General features: G+C 39.6%; 1 protein-coding gene across 3 annotated transcripts in view; it reads right to left on the minus strand.

Annotated features, from left to right (window-relative positions):
• Nucleotides 1–9,308, minus strand: part of LOC132813608 (CYFIP-related Rac1 interactor B) — a 188,509-nt gene that overhangs the window by 179,104 nt on the left and 97 nt on the right. The window contains exon 1 of one of the 3 annotated variants that reach the window (XM_060823219.1): nt 9,172–9,245. The exons of 1 other annotated variant lie outside the window; for it this stretch is intronic. The gene's annotated coding sequence lies outside the window, so the exon portion shown is untranslated. Of the gene's footprint in view, nt 1–9,171; nt 9,246–9,308 lie in introns of those variants that run through there. One more of the 3 variants, XM_060823214.1, reaches the window with a different exon arrangement.

Raw genomic sequence — 9,308 nt, forward strand, 5'->3', positions numbered from 1 at the left:
GGTAAGGCGAGTGGAAACCAACAGAAGATGACCAAGAAATTAATATGGGGCTGAATTTTCCTAGCCCTTGAATGATGTTCCCAATGGCGGGTCATTTTGGGAAAGTATGGCATGACTAGACATATTAGATTAGGCAAAAGTGAGGACTGCAGATGCAGGAAACCAGAGTTTAGATCAGAGTGGTGCTGGAAAAGCACAGCAGGTCAGGCAGCATCTGAGAAGCAGGCTGTGGAAGTGTTAGATTGTTGACATTGAGTTGAAGACTAGAACTCTTTCTCAATGTTCAAAAGGCGAGATAAGAATGTCACTAATGAGCACAGAGACACCTTTTTTATGCATTTATACCTTTAGTGCCTAATCTCTCTTCATTTACATGCAATTTCCTATCTTTCTATTTGGTGAAGAGAAACTAGACATCAACAATTTTCAACATGGAAGACAGAGCAAGGACCTGACACTTCAGAGTCAGTTGCTCCTCCAAGCCTTTTTTTTTGGTCAACACATCCTAACATCTCAGGATATCTCTCCACAGACATTTGCATATGACAGACACCAGCTTCACCATATGCATGTCTCTGACTCACTTAGAATGCAATTCTCCACTTTTATTGAATGGCAAAGCAGTCTCGAAGGGGTGAATGGACTACTCCTGATCCTACTTTCTGTTACCATGTTTCTATGTCATGCTGTTCTTTGGAGCACACAAGCACCTTTCACTATAATGCTGTTTTGCACACAGGAACAGGGACCTAGCTCAGGCCCACAGCGGGGTGTACTTCATGGGTCTTTGCACTCACGCACTTTATGCCTAAATGGATGCTCACAGTTTCTTTGCCTTGCCATTTTGCACTTTTTCAGCACATTCAAAACTTATAGGCCTACAAATTTCTTGCCTTACAGTTTAGTGCAGACGGGAAACCAAGCAACTTGTCATGGGCATCAACAGTGAACAGTCAAGGGTGTGGGCATATTGCTGTACTGCACAATGCTACATCAATATCACACCCACAGCATGTGACAAAGGCTGAAAGACAAGAGGGTAATGTTAGGAGATTGAGATTTAAATTAAAGGATTGGTTGGGCCTGTTCTGAAGGTCAGAATTGTTGGGGTTGACATGGAGTGCAAAGAAGAAATGAACATGAAGATTTGATTAAGTCCTTGGATCACCAGGTTGAGCTTGTAACTTGCTTGGCCAAGTGCAATCTGTGAAACCTTCTATTCCTCATCAGAAATGCAAATTCAGAGTGGAAATGGAAAATGGATTTCTGCACACCCGGAGTGATCAGATCTGTTTTTTGCTGTTTGGCCTCAATGGCTCTTTTTGAGAGATGAGAAGCCCCTCAAAAGGTATTAATCAAGGACATATACCATAAAGGTTGAAGACATCTTTAATCATAAAAAACCTGTATGCGAAGCACAACAATATCTAACTATGTGGGATACTAATTCTAGACACAAGTAATTTTGATCAGGTCAATCCAAGATCTCATCAATCGCACAAGGACAAGGAGTTGACTTCCTCTTACCTTGAACTCTAAGTATTCACCAATATACACTGATATGCAGTGCTACCTTTTTGGGGTAATGTTGGGGTGGGAGTAAGATTTCAGTAGTACTAACAGCTTTACAATCTCCTAAACTGGAATAAGATCAACACAGATTTTTGCTGCTCAAAAAGCAAGCTAGTTGTTTGTTTTATCTTTGTTTTTGCTGTTGTTCAATAAAAATGCTTTTATCCATTTGAAGGCTTTCCAAAATGCGATGCTGTCAAATTTATAATGTTAAGATATTGTGCTATAGGCATTAGGGAAAGAGTAACACTCCCTTTAAACAAGGTTCTAATATGGTATACAACCAAGGATGGGTAGTTTATGTAGCTCAATGATTGTAGCTGCAGTTACAATGACAATAAATCAGACAAGTTTTAATGTTAAATAGCAAGCTTGGATTTCCAATGAAGTGCCACCATACCACCTATGTACTTTACTTTTTCATTTCCATCCCACTACATGCACAGTGAAGGACGATTCGTGCTGGCAGCATTTTACCTGGCACTCAGCTGGACTTGAAAAATGGCAATGGTGATTCCACCATTGCTGACTGCATGGTAATGGGGCCATTGAACATGGTGCATACATAATGAGATGAGAAGAGCAAAACTGCATGAGAAAACTCAGTGAGTCACAGAAGCTCTCTGAAATTGACACTTAGCTACTTTTGGTAAAATTCAGCTCATAGAGGTTTAAAGAGGAGAATATAAAGAATCTGATTATCCTGTAAAGGATAACAACTGCAAATATTTATGTCCTTGAAAACAAAAAAAAAGGTGAATCAGAATTACATATGGCAATAATAGAGGATAACGACATAATGGAACAGCTATTATAATACCGAGGTTTGAAAAATAAAAACATAATAAATATGAGGTGTTTGGGGAATTCAAGCCATTGGGGTGAATTTTTAGAAGCCATTTCAGATGGGGAGGAATGTAGAGACATGAATCAGGACAGAAAAAAATAGATAAATTAATGGAAGCTAGGCTCCTATTCATATCCAGTTTAGTTTTTAAAATTCAGCATTAAAAATTGATGGAATGAGAAATTTTTATTTCAAAATGCCTTTTCTTCTGAGAAAGCTATTGGAGAATTAAATAATAGGAAATGCAGCGCAAATATTCAAAGGAGGAAGAGATAAATTAATTAGTACACAGACCATTGAGTCAAATGGAAAAATTGTGAAAATCCATACAGATGTGAGAACTCAGGGCTAGATTTTCATGGAGACTCCAATTTCTAATAAGCCCCCATTTCCAACACATCTTGTTTTCACTAACAGGGGAAAGGGACAAGGCATGATGTACACATCAAGGAAACTTTGCATAACCATTAAATAGACCCCGTTTTCCCTGTTGCAAAGACTTTTACCTATAGTATGCAAGGTACTTTTTTTTTAGTTAATCTAATTGGTCTTGTAGGGCAAATATGATTTGTCAACTTGTTGCCATGTTGTTATTTAATCCCTAGCTCTTTAAAATTGAAAGAAAAAACAGGCTACATGTACCAGAGTTGGAAAAAAAAACTGATCTAGCAGGTATAATTGCATTTGTTGACATCTTCTGAAGGAAACTGTCATTATGGATGCTTGGCTGCTTTCCACATGCTCTATTCGTTTGTTAGGACAATAATAATGGAACAAGAGGGAAGGGAAGAACTTGAGAGCTCAAAATTTAAACAACGAGGATAAAATCCCAAAGAGCAAGGCAGGCCTTTCAACCAGCAATGCAGTCCACTATAGGTTCATAACCCCTCCAAAATGCCTACACCCCACCATAGCTGAAACCTAGGTCTCACAGAATGAACATGGGAGTCATGCAGATCTGTTTACAAGGAACAACAGCAGAGCAGTGAGAGAGATGGGTTATAATCAGAGTGATGTTAAAGAGAAATGAAACTTTAAGCAAGGACTTCCTTCTTTAACTTTAAGGGTCTCTGATAGGGGCATTCATGAGAATATTTAAAAAGCATTTAATAAGGTTATGTTAGAATATTGCGTGCAATTCTGGTCTCCATCCTATCGGAAAGATGTTGTGAAACTTGAAAGGGTTCAGAAAAGATTTACAAGGATTTTGCAAGGGTTGGAGGATTTTTAGCTTTCAGAGAGGCTGAACACGCTGGGACTGTTTTCCCTGGAGCGCGGAGGCTGAGGGGTGACCTGAGTGGTTTACAAAATTATGAGGGGCATGGATAAGGTAAATAGGCAAAGTCTTTTCCCTGGGATCAGGGAATCCAGAACTACAGGACATAGGTTTCTTTTATACCTTTCCCCTCTTACCCTAAACCTACGGGGCAACGTTTTCACACAGAGGGTGATACGTGTATGGAATGAGCTGCCAGAGGAAGTGGTGGAGCTGGTACAATTGCAACATTTAAGAGGCATTTGGATGGGTATATGAATAGGAAGGGTTTGGAGGGATATGGGCTGAGTGCTAGCAGGTGAGACTAGATTGGGTTGGGATATCTGGTTGGCATAGACAGGTTCGACCGAAGGGTCTTTTTCCATGCTGTACATCTCTATGACTCTATAAGATAGATTACTTGTTAAAAATAATGCACTCAGAATTGGTGACAACATTGAATGGGATTTGTTGGAAGATAGGAAGCAACATTTTGGACAAAGTGCATGTTTTTATATTAATTAAAGAGGCTCAGCAAAATATCGGTACAATGAATCTTGGATATGATGGCAACCTCAAGGCATAACTAACTTTCAAAATAGCAGCACGTTATAAATAGGTCAATCAATATATTAGACAATTTGCCGATATGGTTTAATATAGCAAAACATTGGGACAATCAAAACAACAGTATTTAATTCCTATTAGAAATTCTTCACCCTCATTAATGATTTCACCTACAGCACAGGTTGAACCAGACTTCAAAACCATTAAATCCATCAAGTATTTAATGTGACCCTGAGCTGAGCTTCGACACCGTACTTCTGATGATTCATATCTGTTGTGCAACTTCACCTCCCTTTACAACATTCGTGACCAAGCCTTCATTCAACTTAGCTTCAGACAAATTTCCTGCAGGAAAAACTTCCATCTCTGTTTCTTTAATTCCCTCCTTAAAACTAATTGTGACCAAAATTTTGATAATTTTTCTGAATGCATCTTTAGCTCAGCAATTTATTTACTTTTATTCTGTGATTGTGAATATTTTGGAGTTTATTTTTAACCTTAAAGACATTATGTAAGTGAAAATGGTTATGGCTATGAAATGAGGCAGTACGCTTGTGATAATGTCATTGTAAGGTGAATGGCAGGAGGTTTACAGGGAATTTGAGGAAACGATTGTTCACCAAGAGGGTGGTGGGAATCGAATGCATTGCCTGGGAGGACAGCAGAGGCAGGAAACCTCACAACCTTTGGAAAGAACATGGATGAGCACTTAAAATGTCATAACATTTGAGGCTATGGGCCATGTGCTAGAAAGTGGGATTAAAGTAGATAGTTCAATGCAGACTTGATGATATGAAGGGCCAGTTCAGTGCTGTGGAACAAATGCAGTTTAGAGCATTGTTTAACTTGAAGCATTGAGGATTCAGTGAATAAAACTATTTAAAAACAAATTCACAGGTACAAAAAGGAAATGTGCTATTAGAATTAAATGAATATAGAATATGTACACAAAGTACTTCTGCACACTACACCCATTGGAATGTTGTATTTCATTCTGGGTGCCCACTTTAGAGAGGATAGATTACTTTGATGAAAATCCTTGACAGTTTACCATGAGGTGGACACTGGAGGGACTTGTGACATCAGAAAATCTTAGATCATATTTTCTAACCATTATTAACCGTTATTTGATTAAGATGTTTAAAAATAATGGGGTAGAGAGGAAAATAAACTTTTCTTTAGTATGGGAAGTCAGTTTAAAACTTAACCTAGAAAAAACACAATCTTTACTAAAAGGATATGATAACTTAGGGTTCACTGTCCCAAACACCCATAGTTACAAAATCATGTTGGAAATATTTAAGAGATTAGATTCCCTACAGTGTGAAAACAGGCCCTTTAGCCCAACCAGTCCACAGCGACCCTCCGAAGAGTAACCCATCCAGACCCATTTCCCTCTGACTCATGCACCTAACATTATGGGTAATTTAGCGTGGCCAATTCACCTGACCTGCACATCTTTGTTCTGTGGGAGGAAACCCACAGCACCCCGGGGAAACCTACAGAGACATGGGGAGAATGTAGGTAAAAACAATGACTGGAGATGCTAGAAACCAGATTCTGGATTAGAGTGGTACTGGAAAAGCACAGTTCAGGCAGCATCTGAGGAGCAGGAAAATCGACGTTACGGGCAAAAGCCCTTCATCAGGAATACAGGCAGAGTGCCTGAAGGGTGGAGAGATAAATGAGAGGAGGATGGGGTTGGGGAGAAAGTCTAATAGAGTACAATAGATCAGTGGGGGTGGGGATGAAGGTGATAGGTTAGGGAGGAGGGTGGGGGAAGGTAGCAAAGAGTACAATGGGTGGATGGGGGTGGGATGAAGGTGATAGGTCAGAGAGGAAGGTGGAGTGGATAGGTGGAAAAGAAGATAGGCAGATAGGACAAGTCATGGGGACAGTGCTGAGCTGGAAGTTTGGAACTGGGATGAGTTGGGGAAAGGGGAAATGAGGAAACTGGTGAAGTCCACATTGATGCCCTGGGGTTGAAATGTTCCGAGGCAGAAGATGAGGTGTTCTTCCTCCAGGCATCGGGTGGTGAGGGAGCGGCGGTGAAGGAGGCCCAGGACCTCCATGTCCTCAGCAGAGTGGGAGGGGGAGTTGAAATGTTGAGCCATTTGGCGGTGTGGTTGATTGTTGTGGGTGTCCTAGTGGTGTTTCCTAAAGCGCTCTGCTAGGAGGCGTCCAGTCTCCCCAATATAGAGGAGACTGCATTTGGAGCAACGGATACAATAAATGATATTGGTGGATGTGCAGGTAAAACTTTGATGGATGTGGAAGGCTCCTTTAGGGCCTTGGATGGAGAAGGTGTGGGCGCAGGTTTTACAACATGCAAACTCCACACGGACAGTCACCCAAGGCTGGAATCGAACCTGGGACCCTGGTGCTGTGAGGCAGCAGTGCTAACCACTGAGCCACTGTGCAAGGGAGATAAATATCTAAGAAATTAGAGTAACTCAGGAATTTGGAGAATGGGTTTGAAAATATAATAAATTGCCATGGAAAAATTAACGTTTTTGGTGTTGGTGAACAGCCGAGGACTTATACATCTACATAAACATAATATTGTAACTGATCCAATCACATTTATTCATAAGGGTGTAAAGCAACAGGTCAACTTAAATAAAATTCTCTTTCATCAGCAAAATAATATGTTGTGCATTGCAAAATATAGTACTCCTGTCTTCATAAACCAATTTTAAGAGTGCATGTAGCAAGAGGAAAGGAAGAAGCAAAGGTTCAATAGGTCATTTATTTAGAGTATAAGATCTGGTATATTGAGCATCTGGGGACTGTAGCAAGGGAAACAGATAGTAGGAAAATGAAGGGTTTATCAATGTTATGGACTTGAAGTAGTGAAGTGAACATGACTGGTGAGGACCACATTCAACCTAAAAACCCACTGCAAATACGAACAAAGGGCCTTCTTAAGGCACAGCATCCCTAATCCTGGACCAGGAGACCCGGATTCAAGTCCTATCTCCTCCAGAGATGAATTTTTTTTTAAACCTTACCTTCCCTTTAAGAGAAAAAAGGGCAGAACTAAAAAATTCCCAGAAAAGCTGAGAAAGACAGACTAAAGTAAGTGAGAATGAAAGTATCAGCAAAACAAACTCTCTGACTTGCTGAGTGATGGCCACAGAAGATCAACTGGTAATGTATTAAAGGTCTTGTAAATATCAATAGTATTTCTTGTCAGTGTCAGACTTAAACTATTACATTTCAGACACATATTTGACTGCATTCCAATCCAAAGATGTGCAGGTTAGGTAAACTGTCTGTGCTAAATTGCCCATAGTGTTCAGGTATATGAGCGTTAGGTGCTTAGTCACGGTAAATATAGGATAATAGGTTAGGGGAGTGCGTCTGGGTGGGTTTTATTTCGGAGGGTCGATGTGGACTTGTTGGGACGAAGGGCCTGTTTACACACTGTAAGGATTCCATGATTCTAGGATTCTATCATTCTCTGAGTGAGAAATGTCACAGATGATAAATACTTCATACAGTACACGAATTTAATTTAGATATCCTAATATCATACACAAGTGACCTCCATAGAAGTTTATTAAATCGAGGGGTAAGGATAGCATAAATGGACAAGGTCTTTTGCCTGGGGCTGGGGAGTCCAGAACTAGAGGGCATAGATTTAGGGGTGAGAGGGGAAAGATATAAAAGCAACCTAAAGGGCAACTTTTGACTCAGAGATTGTTGTGTGTGTGGAATGGGCTGCTGGAGGAAGTGGTGGAGGCTAGTACAATTGCAACATTTAAAAGGCATCTGGATGGGTATATGAATAGGAAGGGTTTGGAGGGATATGGGCTGGTTTCTGGTAGGTGGGACTAGATTGGGGTGGGATATCTGTTGGCATGGACAAGTTGGACCGAAGGGTCTGTTTCTGTGCTGTATATCTCTAACAAGATCACTGCTGGTGCTGAATTCTGGGGTCTCTTCCAAATTTGCATTTGAACTGACCATGCAGATTCTAAAAAGTGCAGTTGAGATTGGCTTGTTGATTATTTACTTAATGCCTTCATTTCTAGAGAAAAGTGACACTTTGCTCCTCTTGATTAATCAGTCAAGATCATTCATCATGTATGACCAGATTTGACATTGTACCCAATCAAAAACATATTTCTAATTTTATAACCTCTGTTTTGACACCAGCAGAAATAAAGGAATAATTCCAAAATCTAACAATTTGTCTAGAAGCAATAGCAACAATTCAGATTTGCACGTAGTCATAATTCACACACCACGGTTCATTTCATGTTGATCAATGAATAAATACCTATAAAAAGTATCAGAGTTAAATAGATCCAAAGTATTGTTTTTTTCTATTTGCCAAAATTAAAGAACAATAATGCATGGCATTTATAAAACCAAAGTAAAACTTGAAAGTGAACATTAAAATCAATTCCCACTGCACAATGTAATAGCACGAAAAGCCTGCACATGATCAATATTAAACTTCTTTTTCTAATCTTGCAAAGCAGGCCTGAACTACAAAAACAGTAACAAGCAAACATGGGAATTTATGTTAAAAGGCGGGCTTTTGGACCTAGAGGAAATGTCACCCTCTACAGCTGCACTATCCTCCTTCAACCTTTAGGCTATGAATGTTTCTCATTCAGTGAGATATGAGCAGTAAGAAAGGAATACATTTGAAAAATCAGGGCGATGCGGTAACATATTTATATCTACATTTGAACAATTCAAAATAAATCATTTCTTACACTATTGAGAAGACTACAAGAAAAATCTGTCTCCCTCACTATCCTTTGCACAATTCTAATTTAATTTCCTCTCCAGGTGCGAGGAAATCCATCTCATCGAATCCAACTAAGCATCACATTCTAATAAGCACATTCATTAAAGAGAAAATAATTTACATGTCCGGTTTTCATTAATGGAAAATAAAAAGATCGCACTGTACCTTTCCGAGAGGAGGAGAGAAAAAGCGTAGTTTGTTAAAACGGGAAGTAATCTTCAATAAAAGGCAGTTTCAGGCTGAAAGTGCAAGAACTGTTACTTCCGGGTTGGTCAACTGTACGTCATTTGGTTCAGGTTTGT

The sequence above is a fragment of the Hemiscyllium ocellatum genome, chromosome 4, assembly GCF_020745735.1.
Source record: "Hemiscyllium ocellatum isolate sHemOce1 chromosome 4, sHemOce1.pat.X.cur, whole genome shotgun sequence".
Classification (NCBI taxonomy): Eukaryota; Metazoa; Chordata; class Chondrichthyes; order Orectolobiformes; family Hemiscylliidae; genus Hemiscyllium; species Hemiscyllium ocellatum.